This window comes from Oryx dammah, unplaced genomic scaffold (assembly GCF_014754425.2).
Source record: "Oryx dammah isolate SB20612 unplaced genomic scaffold, SCBI_Odam_1.1 HiC_scaffold_29, whole genome shotgun sequence".
NCBI classification, from domain to species: domain Eukaryota; kingdom Metazoa; phylum Chordata; class Mammalia; order Artiodactyla; family Bovidae; genus Oryx; species Oryx dammah.
Window position 1 is genome coordinate 78,003,451 of NW_024070213.1, and position 21,352 is coordinate 78,024,802.

General features: G+C 36.4%; 1 protein-coding gene and 1 long non-coding RNA gene across 2 annotated transcripts in view; one reads left to right on the forward strand and one right to left on the reverse strand.

Annotated features, from left to right (window-relative positions):
• Positions 1-21,352, forward strand: part of PDZRN4 (PDZ domain containing ring finger 4) — a 416,014-nt gene that overhangs the window by 154,425 nt on the left and 240,237 nt on the right. The gene's annotated exons all lie outside the window — the stretch shown is intronic.
• On the reverse strand, positions 3,573-4,389 carry LOC120857767. Its single transcript, XR_005719734.1, has 3 exons — positions 4,380-4,389; positions 3,745-3,748; positions 3,573-3,659 (listed from the first exon to the last, which is right to left on the reverse strand). It is a non-coding gene; the product is annotated as an uncharacterized LOC120857767 (long non-coding RNA).

A 21,352-nucleotide genomic window follows, 5' to 3' on the forward strand; every position in this document is an offset into this window, starting at 1 on the left:
GACCCTGATTTGATTCCTGGTTTGGGAAGATCCACTGGAAAAGGGATAGGCTACCAACTCCAGTATTCTTGGGTTACTTTTCTGGCTCAACTGGTAAAGAATTCACCTGCAATGTAAGAGACCTGGGTTCGATCCCTGGGTTGGGAAGATCTCCTGGAGAAGGGAAAGGTTACCCACTCCAAGATTCTGGCCTAGAAAATTCTTGGGATCGCAAAGAGTCAGACATGAGTCTTTTGAGTTAAATAAAATGTATTGTTAGAATTGTTGGTGTTAAATCTAGCAATATATTTTATTTAGTGTGAAAACTAGAAAATTTAACATTTCAAGTTTTATAATGTAGTTCTCATGTATGTTCATAGAATTTCTATTGTACTGGACTGTTCAAGATACTCTTCTCCAGTGTCCCTATTTTATAATTTAATATAGTAGAGCAAATATCTCTCTTTAAGGTGAGGATCAGCTGTGGGGATATTTGAATGTATTTTGTAAATATCTGTGAAATAATATTTCAAGTATTATAGCATGATTATTACTTTTATTTTTCTACTATATGGTAGTATTAAAATAAATATTTCAGTGAAAAATTAATATTTAATCTTAAAAATAAAGAAAACACCATATCATCATATGATGATTCAGTGGCATTTAATCCTTACTTTCATAAATTAGAAAACCTTATGTATGAAATGAACGTTTTTATGAAGTACCAATGTGTTTAGCATGGCACAATTTGGAAATTTTTCTGAAAAGGAACCAAAATAAGTTGGTATGCATCAATGATTATGATGTATTATATGTATTATTTTCTGTAATGGAAACATTATGAACAGTATAATAATAGATTTTAAAGGCATATAAGAATAAAGTCTCTGAGGAAATGAGATGGGAAGAGGAGATCAAGACTTAGTAAATCATCTCAACAAACTCATATCAATAGGGAGAAGGTTGACTACTGTGCTGAGCCAGAGAGGATGGAGGTCCCTTAATAGAAAAATTACCTAAGGTTAGCTGATGAGCAATGCTCAAGACCGTGGTTAGAGTTTCTGCCAAAGTTCATTTGCTTGAGAGTCTAATGACTGATCTGTCTCAGTTAACGTTATTTTTGGAGTTTAGGTATTGTGAATATAAAATGTCTAAGTGATCCAAAAAATACATTTTAGCAAATGTTATCATTCCTAATGTAGGGCATACAGTATGACAAAAAAATAAGCAGTTTCAAAGTGTGTGTTAGAGAAATTGAATATAATAATTATGTTATCAGAAAAATTGAAAAAGTTTCCTAAGATAATTCTGTTGGGGGTATTTTTGACATTCTGATTTCATGGATAAATGTTCTACAGTTGTGATTTTCAAAGTTTTTAGACCATAACTAACAGTAATACATTTACCTCATAATATATACACAGCTTACCTAACCATATTTTGCTGTTATTATAGCTGATGGACTTTTATATTTTCTATCTAGTCTATTCAATTTCATTTTCTGGTTATGATCCACTAAATTGACCTCACAACCACCACTCCCTATTTAAAATGATCCACAAGTTGAAAAATATATATATTGTTCAGTGCAGATGTTAGGCAACTGGGGAAATAAGGTCAAACTGCAAGACCAAGCAGCAAAGGATTAAAAGGCAAGTAGGTTCAGGATTAGCAGACCCGATCCTCAACAAGGCAAGGGCATCAGAAGGTTCTGATCACCTGTGATTAGAGTCAAGTGTAATTCTGATGCAATTATCTTTTACCCAGTATATTTTCCTTCATGAATCCAAAACAGCCCTAACCAGATGAACCAGGCAAGGCAATACACCTCCCTGCCTAGAGCTGAAACGAGAATGCAAAGAATTCCTCACAAAAGCAGACTGTAATTGAAATTTTAAAAGAAATAATAAATTATGAATTGCTAAAATAAATTGCACTATTTTGATATACAATTTAGGATATTCAGGCCCTCTTAAAATACATGGACAAATAATTTTAATGTTTTAATTAAATTCTGATTATAAGTGTGTAAATGAAAACAAACAAGACTGATGTGTTATTTGGGCCTGAGTGCCTAAATTGATTATTTATTTTCCTATCTTTTCAATCAGTTTCTCTCCAAAGGAATATGGTTGCTTATAATTTCTATTTCTCTTGAAGATGCAATCCCACTTTATTTTTATGTTTCCTGATTTTGTTCTATTAAAGAGATGACATTTTCTTTTCCAATTTCAGTATATATTCTACTTTGCTAAATCAGGGTGGTAGGTGTAGTATTGCTCTTGCATTGTTCAGACTATTTTTAAATTTCTCTCTGTTCCTAGACCCCTGCTTTCCTCCAGCTGGTATTGACTGGCAGGAAGCTTGCACACATCATTCTGCAGCTTGTTTCTTAAGGGACTTTTCTTTTGCAGTTAATCCATGGTGTAAAGTCCAGGCTCCTCTGCACTTTTGATGTTCTTTGCTAAATCTTCTACCTCTGTGCCTAAGACACCCAAACTGTAGCACATCTTTTGAAATGTAAAGGGCAACCCTTATCACTGTAGAGTGTGTTCCTTGAATTCCACTGCTTTAATTTTGGGAAAGTGGTTGCAGCTGTGAGCATCAATCAAACTGAGAGGTCTGTACAATTTGAATAAAACTTTCGTGCAGCTTGAGAAAGGTAAACACTGAAAAGCCTGTAAGTTCTCAGCCCATCTGTGAACCAGTGGATAAGGCCAGGGTTTCAAGATTGAAATGGCCACTATCTTTTAGCTCTCTGTGGGTACAAAGCTCAAAATCTTTTCAAAACTACTACCTCTCAAAAGTATCATTATTGAAAATGAAAATCACATGGTATATAATTGGGATTATAAAATAATGTTAAACTGCTCTCTCTATATACATGCTATTGTTATTTAGTCGCTCAGTCCTATCTGACTCTTTTGCAACCCCATGGACTATATATAACCCTCAGGCTTCTTTGTCCATGGGATTTCCCAAGCAAGAAAACAGAATTGGGTTGCCATTTCCTTCTCTAGGGGATCTTCCCGACCCAGGGATCAAACCTGCATCTCTTGCACTGCAGATGGATTCTTTACCACTGAGTCACCTGGGAAGCCTTCATATTCATATATATATGAATATAATACATAAAAATACATGCATATATAGGATGTATATGTATATTTATGCTACCTTACATATCCTTCTTCATATATAGTTATGCATTCAGGTGTATTTCTTTAAGATTACTGAAATAAAATGCATTTTTTTCTGTCTATACTGAGGCGTGGCTGATATTTAAAAAACTATACTATATGAGTCAAATATGGAAAAATCTAATAAATATGATTATAAATCCAAAATGAATTTAATCGGGCTCAGAGACAGGAAGAAGGTTTATCCAACTGTATTAACTGTGCATTTAAAATGAACAATAGGAAGTAAATCTAAAAGCAAAATCTAATTTCCAATTATAAATATGGTTGTTTTTAACCTTTTATCAGAGCCACTAGTATTGTACAAAATGTAGAGTAAGATTGCTTAATGTTACTTGACATTTGATGGTTGTATACTAGCTGAAATGTGTTCAGAAAAATATTACTTGATATAGACACACAAACATGATTTAAAAATAGAGAACTAAAGTTTGGGGAGTTTGTTATACATAGCTCAAGTTTGTTTTAAAAGGTTAGCTTCAAAATTCCGCTTATATCTGTCTGGATCTCCTCTGAAAACTTATGTCCAAGATGTTTATAAGAGCCCACCAGCATAAAGAACGGGGCTTCTTTCACTGATGGACTTACTATTTCCTTATAGCTATCTTCCCTCCAGGGAAGGGTAAAATATGCCTGGCACTGAAAGCAAATCTTGAATTTTATGAGGCCCGGGAAGATAGGACACCATCATGGGGAGCATTTAGGTGGAGCCAAGTGAATTTTCTTTTGGCACTGGAAGTGAGGCTTTTATTCTTTATTTAGCCAGAAGGTAAAGAGTATTATCAACAGTACTCCAGGGAGCAACATTCATGGAAAGCTCATTGATGGTTGCAGCTCAAGCAAATTTGGACACAGTAAGCAGAATGGAACCATTGTGATGAACTTGAGATGATTGTTGTCCTCTTAGGTATTGAACTTGCTCCTCGCCTCCATTTCACCTTTGAAGTTCTTCATCCCAAGTAAACATATGGAATCTACTGCACATTCTTGATAGCACCCTCTGCTACTTATTTGGTAGTATAGGTTTATGTTCATTCATTTTGATGGCATCAGAGAAGGGAGCCTTGCTTGAAGCAATCCTAGTTACCTATGTTTTGCCTATTCATTCCAAAGCATATGGAATTATATTTAAGAGAGGCCTGTGTACTCTTACTTGGCTAAAGCCAATGTTAATACCTATACATTCTGTACTAGTACTTCATGTGTGCTAATACACTAACATGTTTTTTTTCCACTTTATGTGGTTAAAAAGGAAAGTTCATCAGAGTATATATTGGTCAGAGCATGTGTTGACAAATCCCATGGTAGCTAGTGGAATTAATTCAGCCATCTTAGCCACTTTTAATCAATCCCCTAATCATGTTTTGAAAAGTCATTTCAGCACACTGTTCATGACAATAAATGTATCTGTTGTCATTTTTGGTGTGAGTGTGTGTAGTAATGTAATGTTAGTGTGCTTTTTTCCCTTTAATATCATCTTTGAATAATGTTAAAATAATGACTACTAAGAACAGGCAAAATGAGATTCTTAATTGCTGATTAAATTTCTTTTCTAGTTTCTTTAAGGAAATGTTGCTTCATCTGGCGTTCTTTATACAAGTTCAACTCCATTAAACTTATGAGAAAATATAAAATGAAATCATCATGCAAAGAAAATATTTTAGTAGATTAAACTATCACTTAAGTCAAATACCACTTTTACTCAAATTGCTCAGACCTAACCCCTAATGATACTCCCCTATAATCTTTTATACCCAATCTTTACCTGGAGGCCAGGACTTTGCTTAATCTTAGAATATAGCATACAGAGACATAAGGTGCTTTTTCAGGTTTCCTTAGGAGGTAAGATAGACCATTTAAATATACTTTGTTGTGTGATTTTCAGTAAAAATGAGTAATTTAGGTTCATTATGTGTTGTTTAAAAAACTACTTTTCTTTCATGCTTCTAAGTTAGCATAGTGAATATTATCAGTATGAAAAAGTAAAAATTATCTGGTAAAATCTGAACAAGTTGAACCATTGATAACCTAATGTTGCAGAACTCAAGAGTTACTATTGATGTAACTTTTTTATTATAAGGAAAAAGGATTATCTTGACATTTCAAGTGTTCCCAAGGTACCATTCTTAGTGCTATCTTTTCAAATCTTGAGCCATACAGACAGTGTGACACAAGCCTTTGGTAATCAATTTCATTTCTCTGTACCTCAGTATTCTCATCTGTAAATTAAAGATATTAAAATTGGCTTAAATCATCGTTTGTTGTTCAGTCACCAAGTCATGTCTGACTCTTTGTGACCCCATGAACTGCAGCATGCCAAGCTTCCCTGTCCTTCACTATCTCCCTGAATTTGCTCAAACTCATGTCCATTGAGTCAGTGATGCCATCCAACTATCTCATCCTCTGTGCTCCCCTTCCCCTCTTGCCCTCAATCTTTCCCAGCATCAGGGTCTTTTCCAGTGTATTGGTTCTTCCCATCAGGTGGCCAAACCTATTGGAGCTTTAACTTCAGCATCAGTCCTTCCAATGAATAGTCAGGGTTGATATCCTCTAGGGATGACTGGTTTGATCACTTTGCCACCCAAGGGACTCAAGAATCTTCTCCAGCACCACAGTTCGAAAGCATCAATTCTTTTGCACTCAGTCAGCCTTCTTTCTGGTCCAACTCTCACACCCATACATGACTACTGAAAAAACCATAACTTTGACTATATGGACCTTTGTCAGTAGATGTCTTTGCTTTTTAATGCCCTGTCTAGGATTGTCATAGCTTTTCTTCCAAGGAGCAAACATCTTTTAATATCATGGCTGCAGTGATTTTGGAGTGCAAAAAAATAAACTCTGTCACTGCTTCCATTTTTCCCCATCTATTTGCCATGAAGGGACCAGGTTCCATGATCTTAGTTTTTTGAATACTGGGTTTTAAGCCAGCTTTTTAACTCTCTTTTTGTACCTTCCTGGTAGCTTAGCTGTTACAGAATCTATCTGCAATGCAAGATATCCTGGTTCAATCCCTGGTTTGGGAAGATCCCCTGGAGAAGGGATAGGCTACCCACTGCAGTATTCTTAGGTTTCCCTGGTAGCTTAGATGGTAAAGAATCCTCCTGCAATGCAGGAGACCTGTGTTGGGTCTCTGGGTTGGGAAGATCCCCTGGTGAAGAGAATGGCTACCCACTCTAGTATTCTGCCTATCTGAGGTTGTTGATATTTCTCCAAGAAATCTTGATTCCAGCTGTGATTTAGCCAGCTCAGCATTTTGCATGATGTACTCTGCATTTAAGTTAAATAAGGAGGGTGATAATATATATACAGCCTTGGCATACTCCTTTCCCAATTTTGAACCAATCTGTTGTTCCATGTTAAGTCATATAAGATTGCAAGTGTATACATCATATATGGTGAAAATAACAACAGCAGCCAATTTCCTCTGGTTTGCCCTAATTGTACCTATTTTATAAAGTTGATGAGAGAATTAAAATCTCTTTCATGTAAGCTTTTAGTACAGTGTTAAATACATTGGAGTAAACTTCCATTTGTTTTAGTTCCTATTCTTATTATTGGAAAAAGAAAAATCAAGGAGTATTTGGTCCATCTGGGAGTGGGGAAAAAAAAAACAAACAAACATTCAAAGCAATACTGTCCAGCAGCCCAAAGCCCAGCTTTCCATATTTCTCTGAGGAACTGCTCTAGAGAAGCATGGTTTTCAGCACAGTCAGAACAAAGAACATTACACAAGTCAGGACACAGTTCTTCAAGGTTTGGGGGGGGAAAAAAAAAAAAACAACAGCATATACATAGTGAATCATTATGGCTGTGGAACCGGGAAGAAAATCTTATCGAAGGAGAGCCAGCATTGCATCCCGAGAAGGGAGCATTTAATCTTAATTGTTAACATGGACCTTCTTTACTTCTGCTCAGTGTGCCCGTTTCTTTAATAATTAAAACAGATGTACTATGTATGTTTGATAGGCCCTAAAGACGGCTCTAGTTAGCATCAAATTCAAGTTAACTTATGTATCCCTTTACCTCAATATGTGAAAATTTATTTTATCAGTGAATTTGCAGATCAGGAACTTGGCTGTGGTAATTTTTTTTTCCACAATAAAATAAGAGCTGTGAATCGGAGTGGAGTTGGAAAGGAGAGAGGATAATATACACAATTGTCATCTCAGATATTGGAAAGTGAACTTAATTGATAAAAATGGAGGAACTGTTGAATGGTATTGAGTCTATTTGAGATGTGAGGCAATGAAGTTAAAGTAAACAGTAGTCTTGGTTGTATAATTTTCTCCAGCTACATTCACTGACTCAATAGAAAGGAATGTTAAGAAAGCAGAACCAATATAATATTGTAATTAGTCTCCAATTAAAATAAATAAATTTAAATTTAAAAAAAAGAAAGCAAATGGTTGTGAGCTTCTAGAATTTGAGTTTTGAAAGGAAAGTACAATCAAGGAGAGAAACCATGTAGATGAAGGTATAATTATAATAATTAGCCAGCTGTAAGTTGGAGAATGAAACTAGGGGGAAGGTGAGAGAAGATGAAAATTTGGGTCTAGTACCCTGGGGACCATAATGTTGTAGAGGGTACTATTTGAATAGGGAAGATAGAAGGATAGGAAACTTTGATTCCAGGGTGGAATGTTTGCATTTCAGATTTGGAGACAATGCAGATTCTGTTGATAAATCTTGAGTATGATTCAAAGAAAGTATATTGAGGTACTGTGAAAGGCAAAATCATCTGAGATAAGGAGGCCAAGAACTTGAGGGTCTATTAAGTTGGGTAGATAAGTCTGATTGCTGATCACATTATCAAGACTAGGTAAAGTTTGTATGACAAGGAAGACAGGGCCCACAGCTAATTTCAAGGGAAATGACCAAGAAATGAGTAACAAGCCTCCAAAGAGGTGGTGAGGGAAGAGGCAGATAAAGAAATGGTCTGGAAGTGGAAATTAGCAAACAGACTGAGAATTTGAACAATTAAACATTCCACAACCTAGTCTGAAGTGAAATTTCCCTCTTTCTATTCCACTGGGCTTTCAAGTTGCTGACAAGTACCCTATTGCATAACTTCATGTCTAACCTTCTAGTGATAGTGTTTTTGTTATTGTTTTCAGTTATGCACACCTCTTGGGCAAAGGCCATCCTTTTCTCTGGAAGACTCCGGTAAACCTTTGCCTCTTAATTAGCATTTGAATCTCTGGGAGGCTATAACACAGCCTTTGCTAGCATCTCACCAAATTTAGCCCATCAGAATAGAATCTTTCACAGGCCCACTTGCTGCTGCCTTCTCATTATTCTCAGATCTTTTCCACGTTTTTGTTTGGGTTGGTTTTGTTTGCTCTTGAATACTGAGAGTCTGTCTTTGGCAGCACACAAAATGTAATGAAGCTTTGGAAGTATTCAGTGAAGAGTGAAGAAAGAAAGGAAGAAAGAAAGAAGTCAGATTGATGAGTGTTGTTCTAAATGCAGATGGCATTGACTAGTTTGCTGAGATCCTTCTCTGAAATAAGCTCAGCACCATCACCTTCTTATCTTGGAATCAGTCTTCCTGCCAGAAGTGATGGCTGGGACAATGCAGATGGCTCTCAAATAGGAGCTTCTCTCAGAACCCAGTCCTTATCACGGCTTTGACTGGCAAAGGCTGTCATTCATGCTGTCACTCACAGTGGGCCCACAATGGATCATGTCTGCCTTGCACATCATAGATAACTAAACTAACAGGGGCTGGATTTAATTCCTTGGTTAAAAAAGAGGCGAAAAGATAAATCATTGATTATAGAATATCTGATTTTCCTTTAATTTACTTGTCACTGAAACTGTAACCTTGTGTTCCAGATCAGTTAAATTTGTCAGCATCCCTAATAGAAACCACCATTTTAATAAGATTTTTCTCATATTTAAAAGTCCGTGTCTGTGACTCTTTCAACCCTGTGTCAGTTTTAACAGTCTTTCCTTGGAAAATCAGCACCGTGATTTTGATGTGCTTTGGAATTCTTATCCTAACATTTTAAGAGGACCTTGATAAAGCATTCTTAAAAAGGAAATTGGATAGGTAAAAATGAAAATATGAAGGTATTTTGTGTAAAAATCTACTGTTTATTCAATGGTGACAGCAGAGGATTCATTTACACATCTAAAGTAACTTTGTATATTCACAAAGAAGGTGTTCAAGACAGAACCATCAAAATAATTACTATGCCTATTCACTACCATTTTATGTTATTGTATGTCACAAATGTTCTCATATTAAAATAATCTGTTAAAAGGAGCAGTAACTCTTAGCTAGATTAATTATTGAGTTTTCAAAAAGCTAATTAATGATATCTGACCTGATTTGTTTTGCTATTGAAAGAAAGTATTGAAGATTTTAAGATATGCAAACATTCTGTAGTACACAGTAAAACATATTTATAATGTTTGCCCAGAATATTATTTTTTTCACTAGATTACTATAGTGAGAATGAAAAGACTAATATTACTTGGATCTTTCTTTGCTCAGTGATAGGAAAACAGCTACCATGTTCAGGAAAATACATAATAATGTGTCCAAGATGTAGACATATGAATTTTACTGGAGCAGCACACTATGAACATGTCTCGATATTCTAACCAACCTAATGTGGTAGCTTTTCCTGGGTATCTAATTTCTGCTCCTATTAATATAGTTTTATGCTTATGTTCATTTATCCAGATAATTTTAACTAAAAAAGCTAGTGCATGGTTTATTAAAATATTAATTGGAGTAAGCTTTCTTTTCAGAAATAGCATGCTGATCTACACAAAACTAGTTTTAGGATAAGGCATATAAAAAGTATTCTTTTAGAAAAAAGGCTAGTTCTTTCAAAGCTTTAAATATGTGTATCCAAATTAAGGAGATACTTCTCAGTTAACAGTTTTCATTGAGAAATATTTATTGTCTGTCAATGAAAAACAAAATCTATTGCTCACATTATTCAACTAGTATGGCCAATAATATGTCTGATTCTATATATTATGCTCTAGAATAATGTATATGTCAACTAAAGGCTGGTTCATCATGGCATATAAGATACAGAGAGAAGGAAGAAAGTTGAAAAATAGAAGCTTTGAGAAAGAATAATACTCTTATATGTGTGTCAGCACATTTGTAAAAAAAAAAAAAAAAGGTATTATTCTGCCTGAAGCCCAGTGGTGCTCTTATACTTCTCTTGTAGTGACCATTATAGCTTACTGGCCAGCTCAGTGGTTGGTTATCCATGAGTCAAATACCACACCACTCCACACCTGGTCCAATCAGTGGCCAACTCCACATGAAGACCAGCCTGGCATGACTTCCCAAGAAATAGGGCTGTGTACAGGGAAGTGACAGCCAAAAGAAGAAGCTGAACTCAATTGTCATATGACTGATATGTCCGAACATTGTCTCTCTTACATATGTGAATGTGACTCTGGAAGAATTTGTATATTTGTACTCACTCTGTACTGGAGAAATGCAATTACTACGCTGCTTCTCTATCCCTGCCAAGTCTTTTCAGTTTCTTAATCAGTACCCTAAGTAGAGGCAGTCCAAGTCAGAGCTGTGTCCCTTAAAGAAGAAGGACAATGTGACCAACAATGGGTAGGTGACTGGACTACTTGATGCTGAGAAATATGGGGTCTCCAACTTGGGCCGGTCTTAGTTCTCTACAGTAGCTTGTGAATTTAGGGATGGCATGCAGCAGTCAGAATTCCAAGGGAGGGCAGGCTAGAGGAACTGTGGAGCTTTGCCCCTGGATTTAGATTTGATAATTTAGATGGGTTCTTCAGAGGAAGCTCAGAGGATTTCCATAGTCTATCTGCTTTATCATACAATAATTATCATATCACTTCAGTTTTTACACTTTCTGCTCTTTGTGTGAGTCATGTCTTTACATGAAAATGTATCAGATGAGCTTGATCCCAGGATTCAGCTTCCTTTGTCACCTGCCAGGATGAAAATGAAGTCCTTCCTTGGAATCCAAAGAATTAAATCATCTTTGGCCCTATCCTCTCCTGGAATAGACAAAATCAGGGCTATAATGGATGCTGGGTTACCAACATAGATGACTTAAGTTGAAGCCTCAGGATCCATTCTCTTTCTAATGAATTTGATTTCTTACTAACATGACCTAGATGAAGTGTTTTCTATAAACTTGTTCTCTTAGAGAATATAGCAGTATCTAGATATGTGGCTACAGCATGTAATTTTGTTATTTATACAGGACTGATAGCTATTTGTTCTGATCGTTTGTTTTCACATTCCTCTCCAATATTAAAATATAACCTAGTAGTACAGTAAATTAGATCACTCACTTATTCATCTAGTGTTCATTAGTGCCAACTATTCAAATTCTTATAAATCTCAAAATCATGAGGTCTGCAAGCAATGTATGTAGGTTAGCATTATGAACTTACTTATTTTAATAGAATGAAAATTTTAGTAAAACTCTCATAGCCTTAACTTTCCATTTTGAATATTATTCAAAGGATTATTTATAAAGTATATGCAGTAAAAACGCCATGGGCACAATAAATCAGTCTTTTTTTTTTTTTACTTTGGGTTTTAATTATGTAACTTATACAGGCATGGGCTTCCCAGGTGGCACAGTGGTAAAAAATCCACCTGCCAGTGCAGGAGACTCAGTGGATGCAGTTTTGATTCCTGTATTGGGAAGATCCCACGGAGAAGGAAATTGCAACCCACTCCAGTATTCTCACCTGGGAAATTTCATGGACAGAAAAGAGCCTGATGGGCTACAGTCCATGGGGTTGCAAAGAGTGGACATGACTGAAGTAGCTTAGCACACACTCACACATGCAGGCATAGACTTGCATTAGGAAAAGGAGGGAATTATCCATATCCTGGTTCTACAACCACATTGGACCAATTCTACTACACGAGACAGATAACATACCTATTGGCAGTAGAAAGGTATCACTCTCTTTATCACTATACCTACTGGGTTGCAGAACACCAGCAGGTATGTGTTAATTATCAGTCACTTCATAACAAACTTAAAATAACAAAGACTTATTTATCTCACACAGTTCCTTCGGATCAAGAGTCTGAGAGCAGTTTAGGTGGGTAATTCTGATTCGGTGTCTCTCATGAGGTTGCAGTCGTGATGTAGGCCGAGGCTGTAGTCTTCTGAAGGGTTGACTAGGTCTAGAGAATCTGCTTTCTACCTCACGCCTGTGGCTCTTGCCAGTAGGCTTCAGTACCTTCCTGGCTGTTGGTCAGAGGCCTCAGTTCCTTTCCACAAGGACTGCTCATCACATGGAAACTGGCTTCTTTGAGGGTAAATGATCTGAGAGACAGAGAGAGTAGACAAACAAGAGCTATGGTATACTGATAAACTCATCTCAGAAATCATATATCATCACCATATTCTGTGGTTAACACAGACCACCCTGTACAGTGTAGGAGGAGATTACAGGGGACTCACATACCTGGCAACAGGGATCATTGGGGGCCATATTGCTTGTTGTTCAATCACTCAGTCATGTCCAACTCTTTGCAGGCATACTAGAGGCTGGGTTAAAAACTTCTGATCCAATTCCCAGCTCTTTTCTGGAGAAGTCTGACCAAATTAGGCCTCTATATAAAGTGACTCTCAAAAAGAGATGAATAGGTACAGAGTTTGGAAAAGCATATTAATATTATAGTATAATTTTATATTTTTAAATAAGAAAACAGTTTTTAATATGAGCTGTGTGTGTGCTCAGTTGCTTCAATCATGTCTGACATTTGTGACCCTATGGACTGTAGTCCACCAGGGTTCTCTGTCCGTGGGATTCTCCAGGCAAGAATACTGGAGTGGATTGCCATGCCCTCCTCCAGGGGATCTTCCCGACCCAGGGACTGAACATGAGTCTCCTGTGTCTCCTGCATTGCAGGAGATTCTTTACCACAAAGCCACCAGGGAAGCCCAATATGGGCTTGTTGGTGGTGTTCAGTCACTAAGTCATGTCTGACTCTTTGCGACCCCATGGACTACAGTATACCAGGTTTCGTTGTCCTTCACTATCTCCCGGAGTTTGCTCAAATTCATGTCGTTGAGTCAGTGATACCATCCAACTATCTTATCCTTTGTGACTCCTTTTCCTTCTGCCCTTAGTCTTTCCCAGCATCTGGGGCTTTTCCAATGGGTCAGCCCTTTGCATCAGATGATCAAAATATTGGAGCTTTAGTTTCAGCATCAGTCCTTCCAATGAATATTCAGGATTGATTTCCTTTGGGATGGACTGGTTTGATCTCTTTGCAACCCAAGGAACTCTCAAGCATTTTATCCAGCACCACAGTATGGGCTACAGAAAATTAAATTTAGCCATTATCCTTCTTTGCTTATGGAAATACACAAGTACCTGCATGCTAGTGATTTTTTATGGAAAAAGTTGACTCAGAAACTTGGTTGAGGGGGGCAGGGATTTTATTTCTATTTCAAGGAGCAAGGGATTTTAATGTTGAAACTAAAACAAAATTAGAAACTTGTGGTGAAAATATAGACCGATTATTAGAATTATCACTCTTATTAATCAAATTAATCACTAATCTCATAGTTATTTGATTAACAAAGATTTGATCAGATTTAAGAAAAAAGTTAATTAAAATATTAGTATCAAGTTACATGAAGAAATCAAGGATTTCTGGCAGCCTTATGGTATATAGATCTAAAAATAAATTTTAAAATGTTATTATTGTAAAATTTAATTATTTCTATCCTAAAATACACAAATATAAGATAGTGTATGTCTACTCCTTATTAACAGAAGCATTTTATATGTGATTTCTTCATGCTAAAGCAGCTTCCGTGAGTTGGAATCTATCCCAGAGATCAAGCAAGCTGATTATATCATTCTGTTATAGTAGAACAGCAGGAAGAGTTCAATGAGGCTTTTTATCTTAAATTATATTTTCAACTTGACCTCATTAATTTTTTTCCTTCTGCTTGTCATTGTTAGGCTTACTATTTTTCATATTTCCTCTCGGCCCCTTTTAAAATTGTCCTTTAGAAATCCCTTTCATGGAGAATTCATTATTTCTCTAGTGACAACATATTGAGTGCCCTAATGCACTGATTTCACTATGCCTCATGACCTACATTTAGAAAAATTCAGGTAGGTTTTCTAGTTGCTGATTATTTCTTAGAAAAATCATTAAATGTCAGAAGCTATGTTTTCTGTTTGCGAGTGCTCAGTTGTGTCCAATTCTTTGCTACCCCATGGTTGTAGCCCTCCAGGCTCCTCTGTTCATGGAATTTTCCAGGCAAGAATACTGGAATGGGTTGCCATTTCCTCCTCCAGGGCGTCTTCCCAACCCAAAGACTGAAAGTGCGTCTCATGCATCTCCTGCATTGGCAGGCGAATTCTTTGCCACCGAGCTACTTGAGAAGCTATTTCCCTTTTTATTCATGTCTATTTTCAAATTTATCTGTAAAATGTCCTTAGGAGAGAAGTGGCTGTAGTCTAACAAGTAAAGAGTCTACATTTTTCCTTAGATTTTGTTTTTTAGAGTGGAAAAATAAATAAGAGATGGGGGACGTTTTTCCTCCAACATATGACCTAAATTTCTGTTCCAATAATGCTGATCTGTTTTCTATGAATTTTTGTAGTAATTAACCTATTTTTCAACAATTGTGTATGTGATGTAGGTATAAATATATATTTTAAATATTTCATGTAGATATCAATATGGGTATAATTTTGATTTAAAAATAAATTTAATCTGTAATAAAGTACAATTTTTCAAAGCATCCTTATAAAGGGGTGGGAGGAGGAGGAGGAACTTGACTAAAATGCAACCAGATGAACCAATGTTAATAGATACAATGACTGGAGAGACTAAAGCAACTCATAATGAATTAAAAAGAAAAGGGCCGTTAAACTGGAGAGTCCCAACAACCAAGTGGAGACATTTCAGGCTCTTCAGGCATCACTGCTGGAATAAATACATTATCACACTAAGCTTTTATGAAAGGCTGTTACATTTTTACCAACTTTAATCTGTTTCATTTTTGTGTTTAAAGGATGGGAGTTGCATTAAAATAAAAATTCCATTTGGGTTATTATCTCCCCAGCTGTCTGTACAGAACACAGGGCTGGCCAGAGAATATTCTCATTATGTGTGTCAAGCAGTTATCCAGTGATTGATGCTTCATTAATGCATGACACAGACGTGGTCCTTTTGTTACTGAATATTAGACAAATTAGTTCTTACAAATTCACTACCCACCCTCCCTCTCCAGTCGCTGTGTCTTCCTTCTCTTTCTCTGTCCCCTACGCATCCCTGTACCTTTCCACTGGGCACCTGACTTGGCTACCAGGGAGAGTTAATATTGCTAATAACCCTCAATGGATGGGAACTGAGGCTGTAGGAGGCAGAGTTTGACTAAGAGGAAGAAAACAGTTGTTGGTCCTTCTAGTCACACAATATACAACGAAGTTCTAGTCATTTTCCAAGATACCTCAGTGCATTCATGACAAATGAATTTTTTGCTAACATAGTCCCAAATTAAGTTTTCCCTTCCCAACTTTTTTTGAGGAGCCATTTATCTTCTCAGTTGCTTTAAATTGACTTTTGTCATGATAGGGAAAGATGAGTCATAAAAAGAATTTTAGACAGTTTCTTTAGCCATGAAACAGTCTGGAAATGAGTATACCTTTCTTCCTTTTGCTCAAAATGTTTGTATTAGAATTTTTCCTAGAATTGTTTTAAAAAGCGGCCCAGATACTAAAACTGAAAAAGAGATCTCTGGGTATGATCCATAGTTTTTAATTGGATTATATGTCATATATATGAATTTTGTTGTGAAAAGGTTTGCCAATGATACCAAAGGTTTAGGGTTCTTAAATATATCATTATATGTGTATTACTAGAAAAAAATATTCTGTGCTAAAAATTACTATTTCTACATTCAATCGTGAATATGGAAAATTTCCAATTGTACAGAGGAAAAAACAAGCAGAGAAAGTTAGCTTAGCCAGTGTTACCTAGTTATAGCAGATCCTGACCCTGTCTCCTGAAAAGGTGGTCTAAAGACTATATTTCATTTATGAATGAAAGTGAATTAAAATTTATTTATTTTCAGTTCTACAGTTTAGCTATTTCTGAGGATTTGTTTATACAGTTTCTTAGCAGTCTAAATTTTAGTTTTTAATTCAGTAAATACTGATATATAAATATTCTTATATTAGTTTAATAAACATTGGTATAGTCTACTGGGCTTCCCTAGTAGCTCAAACAGTAAAGTATCTGCCTGCAATGCAGGAGAACTGGGTTCAGTCTCTGGGTTGGGAAGATCCCCTGGAGAAGGAGATGGCAACCCACTCCAGTATTCTGGCCTGGAGAATTCCATGGACAGAGAGAGGAACCTGGTGGGCTACAGTCCATGCGGTCACAAATTGTCAGACACGGCTGAGTGACATATAGTCACACACACATAGTCACTAACCAAAAGCTTGATGGCTCCTGCCTGAATAATTTTTAAGTATACAATTCAATGTTTTTTGGTATATGTAAAGGATGTACATATACATATACATTCATGTACATAATGTATGCAAACTAGCTATAGGACATTTTTGTTTTCCTAAAAGCAACGCCTCACTGTTAGCAGTCACTCCCACTTCCCTCCAATATCCTTCTACCAACGTACTTTCTGTCTCTATAGATTTTCCCGTTCTGTACCTCTCATGCCAGTGGAATCACAAAACTCACACAGTGTGTGGTTGTTTGTGTGTGGTTTTCTTTACTTAGTATACTTTTAAAAATTCATCTATTTTCTTACACATATTAGTACTTTATTTTTTTAATTTCCAAATAGTATTCCATTGTATGACTAGAGCACATGTTGTTTATCTGCTTATCAGCTGATGAACATATGGGTTGTTCTTACTTTTTGGCTATGATGAATTATGCTACAGTGAATATTTGTGCACAAGGTTTTATATGGACATTTGATTTCATTTTTCTTTGGTATTTACCTAGCAGTGGAATTTTGGATCATATGGTAACTCTATATTTAACCTTTTGAGCAACTGCTAACTTGTTTTCTGTAGCAGCTGTACCATTTTACATTCATACCAACAATGTATGAGGATCTCAATTTCCCTGCATCCTGCCAATACTTGTTTTTGTGTGTCTTTGTGCATATTGCCTTCCTTGTGAGTATGAAGTGGTGTCTCATAGTTTTGATTTGTATTTATCCACTGACCAATGATGTAGAGCATTTTTATGTGTCTATTTGCCATTTGTATATTTTCTTTGGAGAAAGTATATTCATTTCTAAGAAACTATTACCTAACTCAAGGTCAGAAAGATACATTCCAGTTTTCTTCTAAGTAGTTTTAGCTCTTAAATATATTGCTAAATTTTATTTGAAACACTCTATAAAAGACAGTTTGTGGTATAGGCCTAAATTTTGAAATCAAAATCATGATAAAGTTTTGGCAGATTTTTCCTGATTTAATAAAGTTCAGGAACATCACTGTTTAGTCTCACTGGTTTGGGATTTCCAGAGTGGATAGTATTGACACCTCCACTGTTCTGTGCCATAAATCAGTAGTTCTAAAAGTGTTGGCCAAGAGTTGAGGATCCCTGAGTGCCTTACAGGTGGCCTGCAGGATCAGGGCATTTCACTAATAATACTCAGACATGATTTACCTTTTTAACTGTACTGACATTGTGCTGATTATGCAGAAGCAATGGTGGATGAAACCACTGTGAGTTAAGACGGATCAAGGAAGTGGCACAAACTGTGCTAATAGTCAATAGTCATTGTGTCCCTACTGTCACAGCCTTGCAGTGAAAGCTAAAACTAAGTATGTAAATAAATAAAATGCCAGTTTCACTTAAGAACATCCTTTATGAAGTAGTAAAATTATTAATTTTATTAGATCTTGACCTCTAATTGCATGTCTTTTTAGCAGTCTATGGGATGAGATGGAAAATCTACAGACAGCACTCTGCTGCATATTAGGTCATCAGAAGTGCTCCAAGGTTTACTGATACAATTACTGTTAGTTCCTAAGAGTCTGGACAACTGAAGCAATTCAGCAAACCTGCAATTGCTGTGACATTGGTGCCTAGACAAGATAGCGCAGAGTAACAGTTGTTCATAATTTATCTTGATTGGAAAGCTAGGCAAATAAGAAGTCCTTAAAGTGCTTAAAATAAATTAAAGATACTCTCAAGGGTTCAAAATAACCTTATTATTTATATAAACTTATAAGTTTGATCAATTTAATTAGAATAAATGCTACACAATGATAAAATGATAAGATTCTGGAGCAAATATAAATACATTTTAGTTTAATTTGAGCATAAGTGCCTGATTTCTTACTTAATAAGTATCCCCTGGCATGCTGTGATTCATGGGGTTGCAAAGAGTCGGGCACGACTGAGCAATTGAACTGAACTGAAAAGAAGATTATCTGAATCTAAAACAGTCTTCTACAAAGCATGTAAGAAATAGTAATAACTTTTTTAAATGTAGTGTTAATAGCTTAGAACTTTGTATACATTTTTGGAATGTATTTCCCCAGTCACGTTAAATATGTTATTATTATATGTGCTTTACGAATGAGGGAGCAGAAGAAATGAAGCCAGCCCTAACCTGGACCTGAATTTGTCCTTATTGTTTGGGTAGAAACAGTGGTACCACCTTCACCCCTTCCTCTGTGACATACCTGGCAGCATCCGTGCATCACAACCATGATTTGGGGACCGTCAAAGCTTCATGCTGATTCTGGACAGGATTCAGTATTTGACAAAAGTCCATGTTAAAGGAGGTGAAATAGGTGCATTTCTTCTGCAGTTTTGAATCTTAGACAAGATTCTGGTTGTCAGAAGGACATTAAGTTTTTAACCAAAAATTAGTTAATTATATGACATGAGCTCTAGAGAGAAATCCAAACTAAAGATAGAGATTTGAGTCATTACCCAATACACGATAGTCACTCTACGACATGGCATTATATCAGAAATTCCAGAGAATGGTTGTGATCAATTTCATATTAACAAAACAAAACAGGTAAGGAGTGCTTGCTCTATGTTAAGTAGCAGTAAGCCTTGTAGGTAAACTAGCTTCTCCTATAAAGAAGCCAGAAATGAGTGCAGAATTTAGACATATAAACAGATGGAAAAGTAAGAGGGGACTAAGGTGAAGGGCAATAATTTTGGAAACATCAATATTTGTATTTCATTGTTCCAGCTTTATTGACATATAGTTGGCAAAGAACATTGTGAAAGTTTAAGGTGTACAGTGTGTTCATTTGTTTATAATATTTAACAGTTTCTGAGGAGCTCATGAACTGGGTGGAGAACATCCTTTCTTAGAGGTGGATTGAAGTAGAGGAAGTCTCTTAAAAAAGTGTTTTTTTAAGAAATAGAGTTGAATAAAGAGACCTGGAAAACAATATAAAGCTGAGGAGGAGACTTGTTTCAAAACAGTGGGAATGGCCATTGTATTTGATTACGCCTAAAGGTCACATTATGGGAAATTCTGAAAAAAAGTGGACTAAGGTCTGCAAAAGAAAAGTACATGGGGAAGTGAGTGTTAGATTAAATGGAGTAGTGTTACTAACTTCCATAGGTTTGAGGGTACAAAGACAGTGAGCATGGGCTCCACTTCAAAGAAGCATGGCTATGAAAAGAACAGGGATAAGGGGGAACAAAATTCTGTGAAAGGATGGTGTCAAGAAAGTGCGTTTGTTGATTTAGACGAGACATGTCAGAAGCTAATGGTAAGAGCTAGTGGCAGAGGGGTGGTGGGTGATTTATCTGAATGACTGGCAATTCCTATTCTATTCAGGATAAGAGACCTTGAATTCTTGTTATTTATCATGGCACTTCTGCCCTGGATAAACATTGTTCACAATTCTTTCCCATTATGTCTTATGGAATTTTTGTTAAGTGGTACAGAGTTAATTATATAAGAATGAAAAATTCTAGCAGCTTATTATGATAATGCCTCAATTAACACAAAATCAGTTAACTTATTAAGCCAATTTTTTTTCTACATTTTCCCTGTTATAGAGTGAGGAAGTATGTGGAGGTGGGTGATTAAAAATTTAACTAAAAACCCACTTCAGGGACAGATAGACAAACAGTAGGCATTTATTATGTGCTCCTCTCCCCAAAGTATGATGATTTGTGCGAGTTGCTTCAAACATTCAATCTTGTCATCATGAATGTTGAAATCTGCAGATATAAAACTACATATGTGAACAGATGTCAACAGTGTGACAGTATGAATGATAAACACCAAATGAATGATACAGCTTAAATAGAGGAGGAATTTAGAAGACAGCTGACAATGAGCTGAGTGTTCTGATAACTCCTTGGACAAGATGGAATTCAAGTAAATCCTTATATTGGGTAGATGTCAAGATAGAAATAAAAGCATTTCAGCTGGAAGGAGTATTTATTCATGAATTCAGTTCAGTTGCTTAGTTGTGTCCGATTCTTTGTGACCCCATGAATCTCAGCATGCCAGGCCTCCCTGACCATCACCAACTCCAGGAGTTCACTCAACTCATGTCCATTGAGTTGGTGATGCCATCCAGCCATCTCATCCTCGGTCGTCCCCTTCTCCTCCTGCCCTCAATTCCTCCCAGCATCAGAGTCTTTTCCAATGAGTCAACTCCTCGCATGAGGTGGCCAAGGAGTTTCAGCTTTAGCATCATTCCTTCCAAAGAACACCCAGGACTGATCTCCTTTAGAATGGACTGGTTGGATCTCCTTGCAGTCCAAGGGACTCTCAAGAGTCTTCTCCAACACCACAGTTCAAAAGCATCAATTATTTGGCTCTCAGCTTTCTTCACAGTGCAACTCTCACATCCATACATGACCACAGGAAAAACCATAGACTTGACTAGATGGACCTTTGTTGGCAAAGTAATGTCTCTGCCTTTGAATATGCTAAAAACTAGGTTGGTCATAAATTTTCTTCCAAGGAGTAAGCGTCTTTTAATTTCATGGCTGCAATCACCATCTGCAGTGATTTTGGAGCCCCCCAGAATAAAGTCAACCACTGTTTCCACTGTTTCCCCATCTATTTCCCATGAAGTGATGGAACCAGATGCCATGATCTTCATTTTCTGAATGTTAAGCTTGAAGCCAACTTTTTCACTCTCCACTTTCACCAAGAGGCTTTTTAGTTCCTCTTCAC